General features: G+C 46.3%; 1 long non-coding RNA gene across 4 annotated transcripts in view; it reads left to right on the plus strand.

Moving 5' to 3' along the window:
- Window positions 1-5,661: 5,661 nt before the first annotated feature.
- The window catches only part of LOC124106288 (uncharacterized), a 176,007-nt gene continuing 163,523 nt past the window's right edge, over window positions 5,662-18,145 (plus strand). For 3 of the 4 annotated variants that reach the window (XR_009228576.1, XR_009228575.1, XR_006856048.2), the window contains exon 1: window positions 5,665-5,764. This is a non-coding gene — a long non-coding RNA (uncharacterized LOC124106288). Of the gene's footprint in view, window positions 5,765-18,145 lie in introns of all 4 variants that reach the window. The other variant, XR_006856047.2, reaches the window with a different exon arrangement.

Genomic DNA, 18,145 nt, shown 5'->3' on the forward strand with positions numbered 1-18,145 from the left:
GGCAGCCTAGAACCTTCAGTTCAATCTATTTATTTTTATTTTAGTTTAGTTTTTGGAGTGCTGGGATTTGAACCTGGCCCCGTCACCCCACTTGTTAGGTAAGCGCTATGCCACTGAGCTACATGCCTGGCCCTTTTAGTTTTTATTTGGAGACAAGGTCTCATTAAGTTGCTCAGGATGGTCTTGAACTTGTGATTATCCTGCCTCAGCCTCCTGAGTTGCCAGGATCACAGGCACCACAGCAGCTGGTTTAGCTTGACCTCTTTAAAACAGCTCAAAAGAAGCCCCTGTGTCCCCCACTGAGACTTGTGTCCCCCACTGCTGGGAAGAGACTCACTTAGAGCTGCAGCTCAGGTGGTTTCTACTTTCTAGAACGTTTGGTTTGGAAACACTGGGAGGGCTTCACAGACAAGGGCCCTTTTCTTTGAGACAAGGTCTCAGAGGTATGAATGGCCCTCATCCTGGCCTCTTGAAGCCTGTCTGGACTCTCTTGGCTGATCCCCTATCTGTGACATGCTTGCTCAGTGTTCTAAGGGCATTTCAAATAGGGATCCAGTTCATTAGCCCTCAGACCCAATGAAACAGGTACCCTTTTTACAGACAAAGAAATGGAAGCTCAATTTCTTTGAGAGAGGAACCCAAGTTTCTTTGAGAGGAATCCAAGCTAGAGAGAGACTGAGTTAGCCTCTTTGAACCAGATCTGGTCCCAGAATCCTCCTCTGGGCTCTGGGTCCTGGGGTGTGTGTATGCCTATATGTGTGAGAGAAAGCCTTTTCCAGCCTTATGTGGAAGCTCTACAGCACTCGGGCCTTACTTAGGAGGCAATGTGGTCTTGTCATATAGTTGAAAGGATTAGTACCAAGTGAGACCTCAGTTTGGTTTCTGACTCTGCCCCTTATTAGCTGTGTGACTTTAGGCAGCTTGCTTCACTTCTCTTGAGTCCTGATTTCCTTATTTGTAAATGGGGATCATGACATCTATCTCACAGTCTTGTTATAAAGGTTAAATATATTCATTTAGGTTGGAGTTTAGGGGCAGTGCTTAGTTTGCGGTAGCCCTAAAATAAATACTATATCTTCTTCTTTTTCACTCTTTCTGGACAAGCTGAGAGGTGCCGGAGGTTTGTATGAGAGTCTTTACCTGTGATGCCCTTTCCTACATTTGCCAGAATCTTCTCTTTCTGGGCACCCCTTCCCATTATTTACCTACCTCCCCACTCAAACGTCAGTTTAATTCACACCAAAGTACTGCGGGCTTTCTGCATTCTTCTTCCCATCAATTTTACTTTGAATAAAGGAAGGGAGGAAGAGGGCAATGCTTAGCTCCAAAGGCTCAAGCTGCTGAAAGGGCAGGCGACATGGTGGTGCCTCCCAGATCCTCCTCACCCAGCCCCCTGGGTTAGAGCAGACTCTGGACAAGCCTCTCCCTTCCCTCTCTCTGGACCTGTACTTTCCTGGGAGCTCACATTACCCACTGTGTCCCCAGGCACCAGCCACTTGGCTCTGGACCGCGCCCTGCCTGGCTGGAGCGCCTGCCCTGGGAGCTGTCAACACGGGTGTGCGTGCTGGTATGCTGGCCTGGGGGCCTGGGAGAGGGAAGGTGCGGGCAGCAGGGAAGAATGTGCTAGGCTGGTTTGTATTACCTGCCAACATGGAAACCGCCCTGAATCACACTGCACAGCTGCGGATGCCCAGGGCAGGGGTGCGAGGGTGGGAACGTGGGGCTGAGCTGTGGGGAAGGGAGCAGCCTCCAGGGCTCAAGGACTCAGGCCTCAGGACAGAAGGTGGAAGCTCTAGATAGGCTACTTTTAGCTCAGGGCAAAATGAATTAAATAAAATTATTTAATACTGAGATAATCTACCTGGCAGGTGGTGAGCTCCCTGTCCTTACAGATATTTCAGAGGCTGCACTGTGCTGGTAAAAGGAAGGCATCCTTTTCTAATATTAAGATTTTATGTACCTGTGACTGGATTCCTGGTCTGTGTTTTAAAACTTGAGGGAATGGGCCAGGCATCATGGCACAGGCCTGCAATCCCAATGACTAAGGAGGCTGAGGCAGGAGGATCCCAAGTTCAAGACCAACTTCGTAGTTTATCGTTGCCCTAAGCAAATTAATGAGACCCTGCCTCAAGATTTAAAAAACAAAACAAAACAAAACAAAACAAAAAGGGTTGGGGGATGTGGCTCAGTGGTTAAGCACTTTTGGGTTCAAACCCTGGTACTACAACCAAACCAAACCAACCAACCAACCAACCAAACAAAACCCCTAAAACCTTGAGAATACGGGCATTGCTTTTGTTTAATAACATATATGTTGCAAGATCCGTGTACCAGGCTTTGTTTTAATTGCTTACAAATATTCACTCAATGAATTCTCATGAAAGCACAGTGAGGCAGGTATTCATAATTTCATTTTATAAACGGGAAAACCAAGGCAGGGATAAGGACGTGCTCCCTGTTAGCCTGGCCCCAGCGTCTGACCTCTTAATGGCTGGTCTACTGTGGCTGTGACTGGAGGTCATTCTAGGACACCTGGTTGCCCTTCTGAGTCTGGGGGGGGGGGAATCTGACAAAAACAAAACAAAACAAAACAAAAAACAAGTGCCCTAGGAAGGCTAGGCTCTGCAAGAGTCCCTTTCTGCAGGTGTCACCAGAGGGTGTGGTGAGAGATAGGGCAGTCACCCAGGTGACTAGTGAGGGGAAGCACCCTCCAGATGGTAGGAGACTTACAGTGCCAGAGAACCTGGGAGCATGGGCAGGTGGCTGCAGGCATGCCAGTTAGTCACAGGAACCTGAGGATCTGGGGAATGGGGAGGGGATTCTCCTAATCCCAGAGGACTCAGGCCTGGGGACAAGGTGAGGGCTGTGGTATCAGAAATGGCAAGTGATGTCAGAAACATTCAGGAAGAATGACTTGATGTGAAGTCCCAGGTGTGGCAGCTGCCCCACCAAAGAAGGATGGGCTTCAGAACTTAGAAACCAGGGTTTAATCCCCAGATTTGCCACTTGTGCCACTTGTGTGCCTAGGACAGGTTAGTTAGACTCTGTGATTCTTGGTTTTCTTATCTGTAAAGGTGGTACAATAACCATCTTGCATCATGGTCGGGAAGGAGGGAGACCAAATCATAACATTTACTTACATAGAACTTTGCAAATAAGAGACACTCAGCACGCATCCCTGCCTCTTACCATGAGTGGGAATTCACCCTAGAGGTGGGTGGGACTGAGCTGGGAGTGAGTGAGTAGGAGAGGCACCGAGGATGTGAGAGATGGGAGGGCTGCAGAGGGAGCCTGGGAAGGCCAAATCACTGATCAGACCCCTATTGCTGTCAGCTGCCCACATGGGGGCTTTATCAAGAGACCCTCTGGGAGAAAGCCCTGAGAAAGACCAGGTAACTGAGGGCTGTGGAAACAGAGGTGCATGTGCGGACCACAGACTGGTTTGTTGGTCACAACAAAGAGCTGCAAGTTTATTAGGGAACTAGAGGCTGAAGGATGGTTTAGTAATACCTGGGATTTCAAGTTAATGCACTGACAATCCAATTATGCCCAGGGCCAGGGAGCAGGCCAGCAGGCCAGTACTGGGAGGTCAACAGAGCTGATCCTTGGCACCCTACCCCCACTTCCTTGAATATTTTTGCTGTTGGGCATCCTCCATCTCCTCATCTGCAAAACCAAGGGAGTTGGATAAGATAAACACAGGACTAATGATATCCTTCCCTGGTCTTAAAGATCAAAGCTTTGATGTTTTCCATTCATCTAAGAATTTACCAGAATCACTTCGGAGTTAGAGGACAAGGCTTAGGGCAGTTAGACTAACAGAAAGGACTAGAGATTAAGAGCACCGATAGCAAGGGCAGTGACTGCAGATCTGTGGTGCAGTTGAGTGTTGGCAGGGCCTCACATGTTAGGTTAATGCTGATAACATTCCCACCTTGTAGGTGAGGCTACTGTAGGCCAGAGGATGTCAGATGAACTGCTTAAGGTCACAGAGCTGGTGAGGGGTAAAGTCAGGCTCTTAATTGTGATTTTCCAGTCCCAGGTCTGATACATAGTCACTGTGAAGGCATTGGCTCATGTCCAGGCCTCAGTCTCCCTACCTGTCAAATGGGTAGATTGTTCCACTGGCAATAATATGTTATGGTATTATTTCTCTTTCACTCCTGCTCATCAGAATCAGTGACCTCTTAGCCCTGGCAATGTCAGGGGTTGCCCTTCATCCTGGGGGGGGGGGTTGCCACTTGACTTAAGGTCTTGACCCTGGGGTTGGGGAGGCTTCTCTTTGTGCTGCCTTGAAAAATGACCATCTGGTCTTCGAAGGGTTTGGAAACAGCATTTCCCTTGTGTTGTTACAGTTGACCACTGATAGAAAAGGCTTAAAGTGGGCCCCAAATGGTGGCCTACTGATGGCTCTGCATTCTCTCTTTAACTGTGCAAGGTCTGAGGAGTTCTTGGACATTTATTTTTTTTTTGGGGTACCAGGAATTGAACTCAGGGGCACTTAACTACTAAGCCACATCCGCAGCCCCACCCTTTTAAAATATTTTATTTAGAGACAGGGTTCTCACTGAGTTGCTTAGGGCTTCTCTAAATTGCTAAGGCTGGCCTTGAACTCATGATCCTCCTGCCTCAGCCTCCCAAGAAGCTGGGATTACAGGCGTGCACCACTTTGCCTGGCTTTTCAATATTTTGGATGACAAGAAACTGCAGAAGTCATCTTATGCCCAGAAAGACCTTGCTTGGTGGGCATTTAGTCCAAACCTTTGCCTCCAAGAGGATGGACCAGATGACCTAATAAAGTTCCTAATAAAATCTCCTGGGCAGATCACCAACCTCCTTCCTTTTTAAAGTCTCATTGAAAAAGGAATGTCTACAGCAATCCCTTGGTAACACATTACAGTGTTTCACAAGCCTCCCAGCCAGGAAGCTGTTCTTAATGTTTAACCTTAATCCCTCCCGCTGTAATTTAAGGCCCTTTTCTCTTGTTGAGTGCAAATGGAGAACAGCTGCTCACCATCATCGTCTGACATCAGCGATTTCTCAAGATGACCCTGTGAGACAGGCCAGGGTCATTAGACCCAATTTGGTGCTCAACAAATACGTATTTATTCCTGCATGTGCGGACCACAGACTGGTTTGCTGGGCACAACGAAGAGCTGCAAGTTTATTAGGGCATCACTTCAGATACGCGTCTCCTGTACATGCTCTGGACCTGAGTGCAAAGACCCTGCCTGTTGGACGGGCTTCGAGAAGGTTCTCCTAGGGTTCTCCATAGCAGAAGCTGCTGTGCAGACAGGAATAATTTTTGTGGAGGCGGCTGAGACTTTAGACTTTAGGCAATGAATCTGTGGTGACATCCAGCTGAAGTGCTTTGGCCCTTCCTTGGACATGGGGATAGCTTTGTTCTTGGGATTTCTTTTCAATCAGTAAGACTGGGGATGCTCCATGAGGGCATGCGGGTTCTCCATGAGGGGCCAAGTGGAGGGCAAGGGGAAGCATCATGAAGTTTTCGTGACCACAGGGAGACTCTCGGGCCTTCTGTTCTCTCTGAAAGGAGGCAGGGATGAAATATAATCTGGCAATTAACCACCCCGTCATCACTCAGAACAACAGTATCAACAACAAGACCAGGGACAACAAAGCCCAAGGGCTGCTGGGTGAATGGGCCTTCCTCAGGTCAAATCTTATCTGACTCTTTCTCCCTCCTGTGCTTTATCTTGGTCTACATTTAGAGAAACCCGGGCCATGATGTTTGGAAGAACAGGTGAGCCAGTGGGGGGTGGATTTCAGAGGCCTGGGCCAATGTCTTCCAATCCTACTCCGATCTAACCTTTGACAGAGTCTTTACCTCTCTCTGAGCTTGTGGCTTCTGGTTTCAGAGCCGCCCCCCGCCCCCACCCTATGTTGCTGTCGCCAGAGGGGAAGGGTGATGACAGTGCCTCGGCTTTCAGGGCCCAACCTGTACCTGGGTCCTGCCTTCCTGCTTCTCTTCCTCCGGGAGGCTACATTCTAATCCATAAACCTTCTCCTCCGGGCTTAGGGTCGGGCTGTTCCTGATGTTTATCAGAGGCTGGATCAAAGCTGTCCAGGTCATAAATCTCTCCCTGTGGCTGTCAGGCCCCAGGGCAGCTGAAGAGGGTTGGTTTGCTCCACTCCACCCACTCCCATCTCTGCCAAGAAGCTGTCCTCTCAGGAGCCATGGTAGGGCCAGTCCAGTCCTGGGAGCTGCTTCTGAGGCTCAGAGAGGATTTTTGTGGTAGGGGAGAGAACATGGAGCCTGTGCCCAGGAAGGTGAGGGCAGGCTAGGCTGTGCGGCCGTGGTCCCTCTGTGTGTGTGACAGGTATTGGGAGCCTTCTCCTGTGTGGCTGTGAAATGCCTCATGGGTGGATGGGAGCAGGCAGGGGAGACCAACCTGGAACCTCAAGCACCCTCCGGAGTCCTTGAACCCCATCCCTCATTTCATAGGAGAAACTGAGAGGTTAAAGGGCTTTGCTCACAGCCCCGAAATGAGAGTCGACTAGGAAAAGTCTTCTAAACCTCAGTCCCCAGCACAGCAGCCAGGCCCTGGGAATCATCCAGTGGTCATTGAAACTGGAGAAGGTCCCAAGCCTTAGAGGATCCCCCTCAGCCTTCTCTAGTGTCCATGCGACCAGTGGATGTTTACAGCGGCCTCAGACTATGTGACTGATACCCACAAGAAAGTCAAGGCTGGTGGAGAAAATGAGGTGCAACCAGAGGATTTCCGAACAGCTGGCTGGGGAGCTGGTGCACTGTCTGTCCAGGCAGGACCATGGGGAGGTGGCTGGAGGCAGCAGGCAGGAGACCTTGGAGCTCTACTGCCTCAGGACTCACGGACGCTTTGGGGCTGAGCTTTAAGGTTTCCAGGATGGGGTGGAGCCAACATTTAGGCAAATTCTCACCATCTTCTCTCTGCTTCAGGGCTTCCCTCAGAATCAAAAGTGAAAGTGAAGGAAGGGGCTATAGAAAAACCTCAGCTTAACCCTTTCACTGACAAGGAGGAATCAAGCCCAGAGAGGGAAGGGACTGAGTAGGGAGTGGTAGATCTTAGTTGGGATCCGGGGTACTTGAGGCTGAGCTGGTTCTTAGAAGGAATGCATGCAAGCATTATCTACCAATAGACTACACTTGTGCTTAAATAAAACACATAAAAATATATGGCCACAATTTGAGAACAATGCCCCACAGATAAAAGTAGCCTTAATCCCCTCTAAAATGATCAACCCCTATTCTTAACCCCCAGCAGCTCCCCAGGTTTTTTAAAGGCAGCTCAAATTTTGTTCATTTTGCATCTATGTGGGTAGAGAAGAGGCCGAAAATATAAGTGAGGAAGACATGGGATTTGGAGTCACTAGGACTTGGGCTCCAGGACTTAGGCCCTTACTAGCTGATGACCTTGAACAGATTACCTACCAGCTTTGTCATTTATAGACGTGCAGATGTAATGATACCAGCTTTTTAGTGTAGTGCTGGGGACATAGTAGGTGCTCAATAAATGTTCACTTTAGTGACACCTTCAGATTCTTAGTTCAAGTCACATTCAAAATGACCTCATTGCTAAAGGGAGGCAGAATCATGGAGGACCCTCCCATCTTGGATAGGATATGGGTGAGTAGGGTCTATTTTAAATCTGGAGACAAATCATCCCCCAGGTGAAGTGAGGATTAGAGGACTGAGTTGGGTTTTCCAGAATAACATTTATCTCAGTTTTCAGGAAATGAGGGTTTCAGATGTTGCCAGCAGGTTGGTGGCTTTTGGGGCCTTTGTTCCATTAGGCTAGGGTTGATCCTGGTTTGGGTTTTGAGGTTTAATTATGTGCTGAATTGTATTATATGTTAAAGTCCTAATCCTACCCTCAGTACCTTAGACTGTGGAGATAGGATATTGGAAATAGGATCCTTATTTTATATTTTAATGGTACAGGGTATTAAACTCAAGGGTGCCTAACCACTGAGCAACACCCTCAGCACTTTAAAAATTTTAAATTTTGAAACAGGGTCTTACTAGGTTGCTTATAGCTTTACTAAGCTGCTGAGGCTGACTTCAAATCTGTAATCCTCCTGCCTGGGCCTCCAGAGCTGCTGGGATTATAGGCGTATGCCACCACACCCAACAGATAGGGTCTTTAAATAGATCTTTATGATGCACTGAAGTCATTAAGGTGGGTCCTGATGCAATATAACAGGTATCTTTGTAAGAAGAGGCACTTAGGACACAGACACACACAGAAGACACAGGGAAAAGGTGAACATCTAACAAGTCAAAGAAAGGGGCTCAGAAGAAGCCAGCCAACCGGACTGTCATTTAAGCCATCTAACTTGTCATATTTGTTATAGCAGCTATAGCCAACTAATACAAGCTCCATTTATTCTTCCTTCTGAGACCTTGGGTGAAGCAGCCTGTCTGCCTTTCCAGGGCTCCTGGGCTCCTGGAGCTCTGGAGGGAAAGGGACACTGGGTCAGTGTCCCTTTTCACGTTTGTGTACATGAAAAGCAATTTTTTGGGGAAGCCTGGTAAAGATTTAGGTCCCATGAGCACCTAGTTATGTCTGCGCGAGGGGCTGGGGAGATTCTGCTGGTGAGTGGGTTAAGGCCCACCTTTCTATGCCTGGACACTCAGTTCCCCCAGGCTTTTGTTCTTGGGGGTTCATGCCCAGGGGGAGTAGGAAGGTGTTCTTCTCGGTCATGAGACACCGGCTTCTCCTAGCGCTCCTCATTCGTTCCCACCTTCCAGCTCTGCGGTGGCAGAGCCTCCCAGCCGCTGGGCCTCTCCGAGCGAAGCCGACCTGTCTGGTCCAGGGGCGAGGGAGTGCGGGCCAGTGCGCAGGCGCCAGGTGGTTGCCTGTCAGGATGGGCGTGATGGGCGTGGGGAAGTTATGAAGTCTTGGGTGTCTCGCTCCTGTCGGCTTCCAGGGTGACACATGCACAAAAGTACCTTTTATAGGTGGGAAATTATAGGTGCTGCTACTTCAAAGGCCTTGGCAGCCAGAGCGCTTCTTTGAAAGATGACAGTATTATTAATGGTGATTTATTGCTGGGGCCATTTTGACAACAGAAATAACCAGTTTCCCCACCTTCTTGGCTTTCTTCCCCCATACCTGGCTCTTTTTTTTTTCCCCCCTTGTCCTCTACCTTAGTTTTTAGCTGCGGTGGGGGGTTATCGGCCTCCCTGCATAAGGAGGCTGAGGCGTCTGTTTAACACACACAGTGAGGTATCTGGCTTATTAACTTGTCATCATGTGTCATAAAGTTTAGCGAAATGCTGGTGGATTATAATCCTAAACAGGGCAATTACCCTGTTATTAAAGCCGCTTTCTCTTTCTTTTCTTCCTCTCTTCCCCTTCCTTCACTCCACCTTCCTTTCCTTTCTTTTCTTTTCTCTCTTCCTTTTCCCTCCCTCCCTCCCTCCCTCCCTCCCTTCCTCTTTCACCTTCCTTTGTTTTTTTCTTCCTTCCCTCCCCCCCTCCCTCTCTCTCTATCTCTTGCTCTCCACCCCTGACCTCTTTCCTGATTGGCTTTGTTCTTATCTCTGTCCACTTTCTTGCTTGCATTGACCCCAGAATAAACTTGGCCTTGAAAGGACAGAGCTCTAGGGGCAAGAGGCGGTCAGGAGCTGGCCACCTTGCTGCAGCCAGAGCCATGGAGGAGGTGCACTGTCCCAGCCAAGGCAGTGCAGGGAGGAACAGTGAACAGCAGGGGGAAAGGATGGCTTCTGCTGCCAGGCAGAGAGGCTGGAGCCCAGAGCCAAAGCTAACAGAGGTTTGTTTAGCCTGTCCGACTTTGCCGTGGGCTGAGGTTCTCCTCCAGGATATCTCCCTGTGCCTTTTACTTGGTCACTTATGGGTCTGGAACTGGGGGTGGAAAGAGAGTGAGGTGGTGGGGGACGTGGAACATGACAAATTGCCTGATATGAGTTTGAATCCTGGCTTCCACTGACTTCCTGCCATTCCTCTGTCTGAGACTTGTTTTCTCAGTCTGTAAAATTGGGATGATCACTCTTGTACGATTGCACACAGTTTCAAGGAGGATCCGATTGGATTTTGGGTAGGAAAGAGGATGACCAGTGGTAATTTGCTGTGCAAATCTGAGGGTCCACTGTGATTTTACTATGCCACTGCAGGGATTTGTTTCCTGTCAACTAACCCTCAACTCTTGCTGCTCCAAAAGAGCATAAGTTATTTGCTCGTAGTGACATTTTGGCCAATGATGGACTATGTGTATGAAGATGGTCCCCCAGAGCTATACTGCCTGGTGACGTCGTAGCCAGCTTGGTTTGTATAGGTACACCCCTGATGTTCACACAATGATGAAATCGTTGCTCAAAATGGGTGCCCCCTTGCAGTAAGTGACTCATGACTGTAAACAGGAATTCATTGTCTGTTTCTTTCTCTACTCCTGGGAGGTTGTAATGACCTTGATTAATAAATCTACCTGGGAGGTAGCGTTTGGCTCAGGTGCTGAACAATGGCAATTTTTAGGAGCATTCATGATAAACACTTGTTATGTGCACTGTGCTGGCTTAAGAATACAAAACTGAATAGGCTGAAATTGAAATAATTGAATCACAGCCTGCCAGATCTTAAAAGGATCTTAGAGACCATCTAGTTGAATTGTCCCATTCTATAGCTTTGTTAATTAGTCTCAAAGAAATAGATTTAATTTATCTGATATCTTCCTAAAAGACACCAGATAAATTATAGGCAGAGCTGGGACAAAAATTCCCCAGCTCAGACTTCCTAGACCCTAGATGCTCTTCTCTTCCTTGTAAGGAACGTCCTCATCAGTTAGCTCTCAGGAGAGTACCTGCTGGCAGTCATTTACACTTCAGTATGAAGTAAACATTTAGTTCTCCCAGGTGTTGTTTCTTTCCTCCCCCAAGTGCTGGGGATTGAACCCAAGGCCTCGTTCTGGGCAAGCACTCTGCCACTGAGCTGCTTCCCCAGCCCTCAGGTGTATTTGGTTTTGAAGCCTCATCCCCAGTTATAAGCAGCTGGACCTTGTTTCCTGTCAGTGAAATTTCTCCCACTGGTTAGAAGAGAGGCAATGCAGGGACTCATGATTTCCACCCCCTAAATTTATGCCACTTGCCTCCTCTGTTGGGCAATAAGGGCTGGGCCCTGCTTCCTGAATTAACTGACCTGGACCAAGACCGACATGTCCACAGTTCAGATGGTGTTTGTCAGGGAGCTGTCAGGGAGCAAGGTTGGGTGGATGGATGGAGTCAGATTGGTTTAAAAATGGAAAACCAGCCGACAGGTTTAAAAATGGAAAGCAGTCAGACAGAGTGAAGGTGGTTCCTAAACAAAACGCTGCCCCTTCTGTTTGTTTTCTGGTTGCTTTCCTCATATTTGGGGAACACTGGAAAGCAGACTGGTATTGAGAACTGTCAATTCCAAGTGCTGGGAGCAGAGAGAGTTTGTGCGCCCCTACTGCACTCTGTGCAGGGTGGTGGGGAAAAGAGACACCATTCCCACCTTGTGGTGCTCAAGTGTAGAGTCGGGGCAACAGACAAGGAGGGGAAGGGACTTTCTGGTCTCCCCTGCTTTTGCTCATTGAGAGAACCACCAAGCTCTTTCTGTAGGTCACTTTGAACATTGGTAGAACACACCGAGATTTAACTACAAATGTATTGATGGGACTTGTTGGCTGGACGTGCAGAGAGGGAACAGAATTTAGTAACAAGGTTTTGAGGTTGGAGTGGATGCAGATGTGTGACCCTCAGAGGAACAGGACACTTCTGAGTCAAGGCTTGCTGGCTGTGAGGAGGTAAGGCACCCATGTACAAATGTCCTGCTGACTTTGGAGACTTAGAAGAAGGAGCTTGGAGCCTGAGATAAGGTGAGGACAGAGATGAACCTGTGGGGCCTTAGTCTAGAGGAGAGAGGTACTTCCTGAAGCCAAGAGAGAATCCTTGACCACCTGGATAGGAGAGTTGCAACACTGTTCCTCTCAGCTGGGCAAGCACAGCCTGGGCTGGGGTGGCGGGTGGCATTCTACTCTCCATTTGGTCCCTCTTCCAGTGATCATTTGAAACTTTGCTGAGGTGTCCGGCTGTTCCATGGATTCCGGAAGGCAGAGAGGAATGGAGGATAAGGAAGGTCTAAGGCAGGGCTGTTACCCTGCTCCTCCCCCAATGCCACAAGGGACCTATGAATTTGTGGGCTGACTCCTCTGGTGGCTTTGCCAGGTCAAGGTACAGGTCAAGATTTGCCTTTGTCTTCTGAAGTTCAAAGGAGAAGACCTTTGGCTTCCCATCTTTACTGGCAATTTCAGATGGTGCCACAATATATGTCATTAACCAACTGTGTGATTTGTTCAAGTCACTTCATCTCATTGTGATGCATCTGAAAAACAGAGCTGGACATTTTGCCCTGCTGACCTTTTTTGGATTGTTGTGGAATAATAACACATGAGATGATGGATCGCAGACATTTGGTAAACTTTACAGTAATATGCAACAGTTCATTCCCAGGATAATAACTCTGAATCTGTCATTTGGAACACTGACCCCCTTTCTCTAAGGAACCTCCAGGGGCAAACTGCTTCTGACCCCGGGCTTCCCAGGAAGGACCAGATTCCTGGCTTATGGGAGTGGGGTAGCCCCCTCTTCCAAGAATAAGGATGTGAAGGAGAATCCTCTGCTCTAAGGGGGTGCTTCTGGGAGCCACCCACACCCGCTTCCATCTGAGGAGGGTGCCCACTGCCAGTCTGTCTGGAGGTGCCTTGCCTTGCCCCAGGGCCCGCCCCATCTCAGCAGGGCCTTTGAGATAACAAACCCGAAAGGCAGCTGTCTGGCTGTAGTTCTGACAGGTGTCTCAACCAGAGCCTCAAGATAAGGGAGATGGTGAGCTTATCCCTCCCTCCTTGGATTGATAATTGAGCAAGAACAGCTCTGTAATTGCTAAATAAAACCTCTTGCCCCACCACTATAGATTTATGGCTGAACCACCTTATCTGGACTGAGGGTGTTCGTGAGTATACATGGGTGTGTATAGGATGGGAGGGGAGAGAAGGCAATTTTGCAAAATTTCCAGGGCTGTGTAGTAAATTCCTGTCCTTCTTCCCTTCCCTGAAGTACAGTCATGTGTCCCTCAATGACCTGACATGTTCTGAGAACTGAGTCATTAGCGATTTTGCTGTGTGAACATCAGAGTGTGTGTACCCAGATGTAGGTGATAGAGGTGAGCCACTCTGCGGGGCCCCTCAAGAGACACTGTAAACGTGAGATGCGTGAAGCTGCTGTGGGTGTAACAGGGCATAGTCTTTTGCAGCAAACTTAATAACAGTTAAAAAGTAGTTTAGTAAATACATAACTCAGAAACAGCTTTTTATTATGGTACATAATTTTAAGTGCTATGCATTTATATGACTGGCAGTGCAGTAGGTTTTTTTTTATGCCAACTTCACCACAAACACATGAGGGATGTATGTTGAGCTAGGATGTCACAATGGCTATGATGTCACTAAGCCATAGAAATTTTATATTTTTATTATAAGCACTGTCATATATGCTAACCATCATTGACTGCAACATTGTTATGCGGTGCATGGATGTGTTATATTGAAGCTCTTTCTAGATCTGCCAGAACTTATACATGCATGGATTTTTTTTCTAGAACCAACCATGGTGGACTTGCCTCATGAAATATATGCCTATTATAATGACAATAATGATGAAAACTGTGACCTGAACAAGGGACTACGTGTGTGTGTATGTGTGTGTATGTATGTATATGTGTGTATGTGTGTGTGTGTGTGTGTGTGTGTGTGTGTATATATATATATATAAACATTTTATTTATCTATCTATTTAATATACCAGAGATTGAACCCAGGGGCACTTTATCACAGAGCCACATCCCTAACCTCTTTTTTTATTTTTATTTTTTTTTTCAGTTTTTTAAATTAATTTTTTATACATGACAGTAGAATGCATTATAATTCATATTACACATGTACAGCACACTTTTTCATATCTCTGGTTGTATACAAAGTATATTCACACCAGTTTGTGTCTTTATACATGTACTTTGGATAATGATGTCCTGGTTGAGTTGCTTAGGGAGGCCTCACTAAATTGCTGATGCTGGCTTTGAACTTGCAACCTTCCTGCCTCAGTCTCTCTAAGCCAGTGAGATTATAGGCATGCAGTTTGATTTAATCCAGTTTGATTTAATCCAGTCAATATTTAACAAAGTGCCTATTCTTTTTAAAAATTCTTTTTGGATAAACATGACAGTACAGTGTATTTTGACATATTATACATACATGGAGTATGACTTATTCTAATTAGGATCCCATTCTTGCAGGTGAACATGATGTGGAGGTTCACTGGTGGTGTATTCATATATATATGAACATAGGAAAATTACATGCTTATTCTTGCTTGGGGCTAGAAAAGCTATGGTTATTTTTTGTGGGGGGTGGAGGGGAGCATGGAGAATATATAAATAGGGGGTAACATAGGTTTTTTTTTTTTTTTCTTGTTTGAGGGGCCAGATCGTGCCCAGCTGGCTGGATGCGAGTGGGGTGGGTGCGAGGGGTTGGATCAGTGGTGGTTCATGGTCCACATGTAGCTTCATGACCTAGCTGGGTCCCTGCTCTGTTGCTCACCATCTCTAAGGCCTTGGCTTGGGTTCTTGTGAATAAGATATATTCCATGCTTGTATAATTTATCAAAATGGACTCTACTGTCATGTATAACTAAGAAGAACCAATAATAAAAAAAAAAATGCGGGAATGAATACTCCCTAGCTCCCAAGGTTGATGTGAAGGTTAAATGACTTGGTGGATGGGGTTACTTGGCACCGTGCTGGGTCAGTTGCTCAGCTGATAGCATCGCCAACCTGGTGATGGAGAGGAAGGACTGGGACCTACTGACAGGGCCAGGCTGGAGAGGACCAAGAGCCAAGCGGCTGTCACAGAATCAGGACTGTGTGTAGGCTGGCTTATCATTCTTTTTCAATTTTGTAAATTTTAATATTGGTAGGTACTATATCCAAGTGATTTAAAGGTAAAAAGGCAAAAAGGGATATTATTTTTCTTTTCTTTATGGAAAAGGAAGGAGAAAAATTGCTCCCACACCTGTCCCCTGTCACATTTCCTCTTCTCAGAAGCAACTGCTTGTCATTGGTTTCCAAGGTATTCTTTCTGGGGTGATCTAGGCATGTACCAGGACATGGTGATGATGATAGAAATAGCCAATACTCACTTAGACTTGACACGAGCCCAGCACTGTTTTAAGTACTTCACATATTAATTCATCCTATCCTCATAACAATGGCTTCGAAGGTCAGTGCCATTATCCGTCATAACTTCTTGATTTTCGTTTTCCATATTTTTATCCATATATAATAGTTGTACATAACAGTGGGATTTGTTGTTATATATTTGTACATGCACACAATATAACACTATAATTTGTCTAATGTTATAATTTCTTAGAACATATAACATGTAATTCTAAGATTTTTGCTCCATGTTTTTTTTTTTTTTTTTAAATTTAAACATTTATTTACATCATCGCAACCCTAACACATGAGAAAAAATAAACCCTTAAGCAAAAATAGTAATAAGGGAAAAATTATCTGTGGTCATTTTGGGGGACCCATAAAGGAAGAGGGCTGTGAAGGGTGGGAAAGAATATAGGTTTAGTATCTGGCATTTATGGATTGCACAAAGATACATCCATATTTTACTCCACTTCCTCTACAGTGTAGCAGGGCGAGGTAGGTATTGCTGTTTCCATTTTTTTAGATGAGAATAGTAGATCAGAAGAACTAAATCCCAAGCTGCTGTAAACCCTCTTGGGTCTGCTGACTCAGCCTGGCACTTTTGCTGTGCCCAGCCCATGTGAACTGAGTGAAGGAGCCACTGTCTGATAGTAGAGGCCAGCATCTTTGCTCCTGGAGGCTGGTGGAGTAAAGGGAAACTTATGCAGAGTGCTGGGGGTGGGGGTGACAGCACAGTTCTTCCTACCATGACAATTGTGGCCACCTGCTGCCTTCAGAAGAGCCTGGCCCAAGCTGAGGGGCATCTTGACCACACCAGTGTGCTGGCATACTTTTCTCTTTTGGAAAGGACCAAACAGAGGAAGGAAGCTGCGTTTGTTTGAGCACCTACTATGTGCTAGTTCTAGAAATTTCTTATCAGTTCTAGTGGATAGGAGAGTCATTGTCTTAGAATCTGAAAACTTGAGAGCAGGAAGGGACGTTAATACTCATCTGATCTAACCTTTTACTTATAAGAAAGTGACTTGCCCATTATCAAGAATATAAACAACAGTGATTATTGTCGAGGATATGGGGGAAAAGGCACACTCATATATGCTGGTGGGACTGCAATTGGTGCGACCACTATGGAAAGCAGTATGGAGATTCTGCAGAAAACTTGGAATGGAACCACAGTTTGGCCTAGCTATCCCACTCCTCAGTTTATCCCCCAAAGAGTTAAAATCAGCATATTACAGTGATGCAGCCACATCAGTATTTATAGCAGGTCAATTCACAATAGCTAAACTATGGCCCAACCTAGGTGCCTTTCAACAGATGAATGGATAAAGAAAATGTGGTACATATATACAATGGAATATTACTCAGCCTTAAAGAAGAATGAAATTACGGCATTTGCAGGTAAATGGATGGAGCTAGAGGGAGAGCAAGGAGAAAGATTACCTCTAGAAAGGGAGTAGGGGTGGGAGGGAAAAGGAGGGAGAAGGGGAATAACATGGATGGTGAAAGGAGACCCTCATCATTATACCAAATACATATTGAAGATGTAAATTTGGTGTCAACATATCTTATATATAATCAGAGATATGATAAATTGTGATATAAAGGTGTATTAAGAATTGTAATGCAAAAATAAATAAATAAAAAAAATGAATGGGTGGAGTTAGAGAATATCATGCTAAGTGAAACAAGCCAACCCCAAAGAACTAAATGCTGAATGTTTTTTCTGATAAGCAGATACTGATCCATAATGGGGGTGGGGGATGGGGAAGAATGGAGGAACTTGGATTGTGCAGAGAGAAGTGAGGATAGAGGGGAGGGTGTGTGGAGGAGAGAAGTATGATGGAATGAGTTGGACATTATTACCCTATGTGCATGTATGATTACACAACCAGTGTGACTCTGTAAGGTGTACAGCCAAAGGAATGAGAAGTTATGCTCCATTTGTATACAATGTGTCAAAATGCATTCTGCTGTCATGTATAACTGATTAGGACAGAAAAAGAAAGTGACTTGCCCAAAGTCCCAGAGTATTCTAATTTTCTTCCTTACTATGTGCTTACTAAGAAAGAAATTATTGTATAATAATCCTCCTTTGCTTCTACCAACAGCAGAATGTCAGTGTGCACACACAGTTTCCACACAGAGGCCATGGGTCCAGTCTCCCAATTTTATGCCCACCCTTGGGGAACTGGAGAGGGCAGCTTCTCCAGCACCCATTTCCCCTTAGTTCTTTCTCAGGTGTATAATCTCCTGCATCTTTTGGGAGCAGGTGATGTTCAGAGAGGACCTGGGGTCAGACAGGCCAGGAGCCCGACTTTGGCTCTGCCATTTACCAACTGCTAGTGGGAAAGGAAAGGCCGCAAGCCAACCCCTTACGTTTCCCAGCCTCCATAAAGGATTAATAGTTTATTGTCAGTAAAAGAGCTTTGCAGACTGGCGGCCATTATTCATACGAGCTCATGGATGAACAAAGGAGATCTTGTTGGTTGTGCAGGGGAAAAATCCAACGTTTTGAGGGGTCACGAGGTGCCATGAATGAGCCAGACTCTGGCCTGAAGAAGGGAGTTTGGGAAAGAAACAGCCTATTTTAAATTAGAGACACAGTTTGGACTTTGAGAACAGACTGCTTGGTGAATGAAGTGGAGAGCAAGCTGCTTGTGGATGAAGAGAAGCAAAAGTTCAGCTTTTAGTGAGCCAGAGACAAGGGCTCCTAGTGAACAGTGACGATGAAGTTGGCAGCTAATGTACAAGAATGCTAAATTTTTTTTTCTTATTTTTTAAAATTTTTTTTTTTGTTGATAGGCCTTTATTTTATTTATTTATATGTGGTGCTGAGAATGGAACCCAGTGCCTCACACATGCCAGGCAAGTGTGCTACCGCTGAGCCCCAGCCC

The sequence above is a fragment of the Marmota monax genome, unplaced genomic scaffold, assembly GCF_021218885.2.
Source record: "Marmota monax isolate L192 unplaced genomic scaffold, Marmota_monax_Labrador192_F-V1.1 WCK01_AAM20220418_F8-fsc00224, whole genome shotgun sequence".
Taxonomy (NCBI): domain Eukaryota; kingdom Metazoa; phylum Chordata; class Mammalia; order Rodentia; family Sciuridae; genus Marmota; species Marmota monax.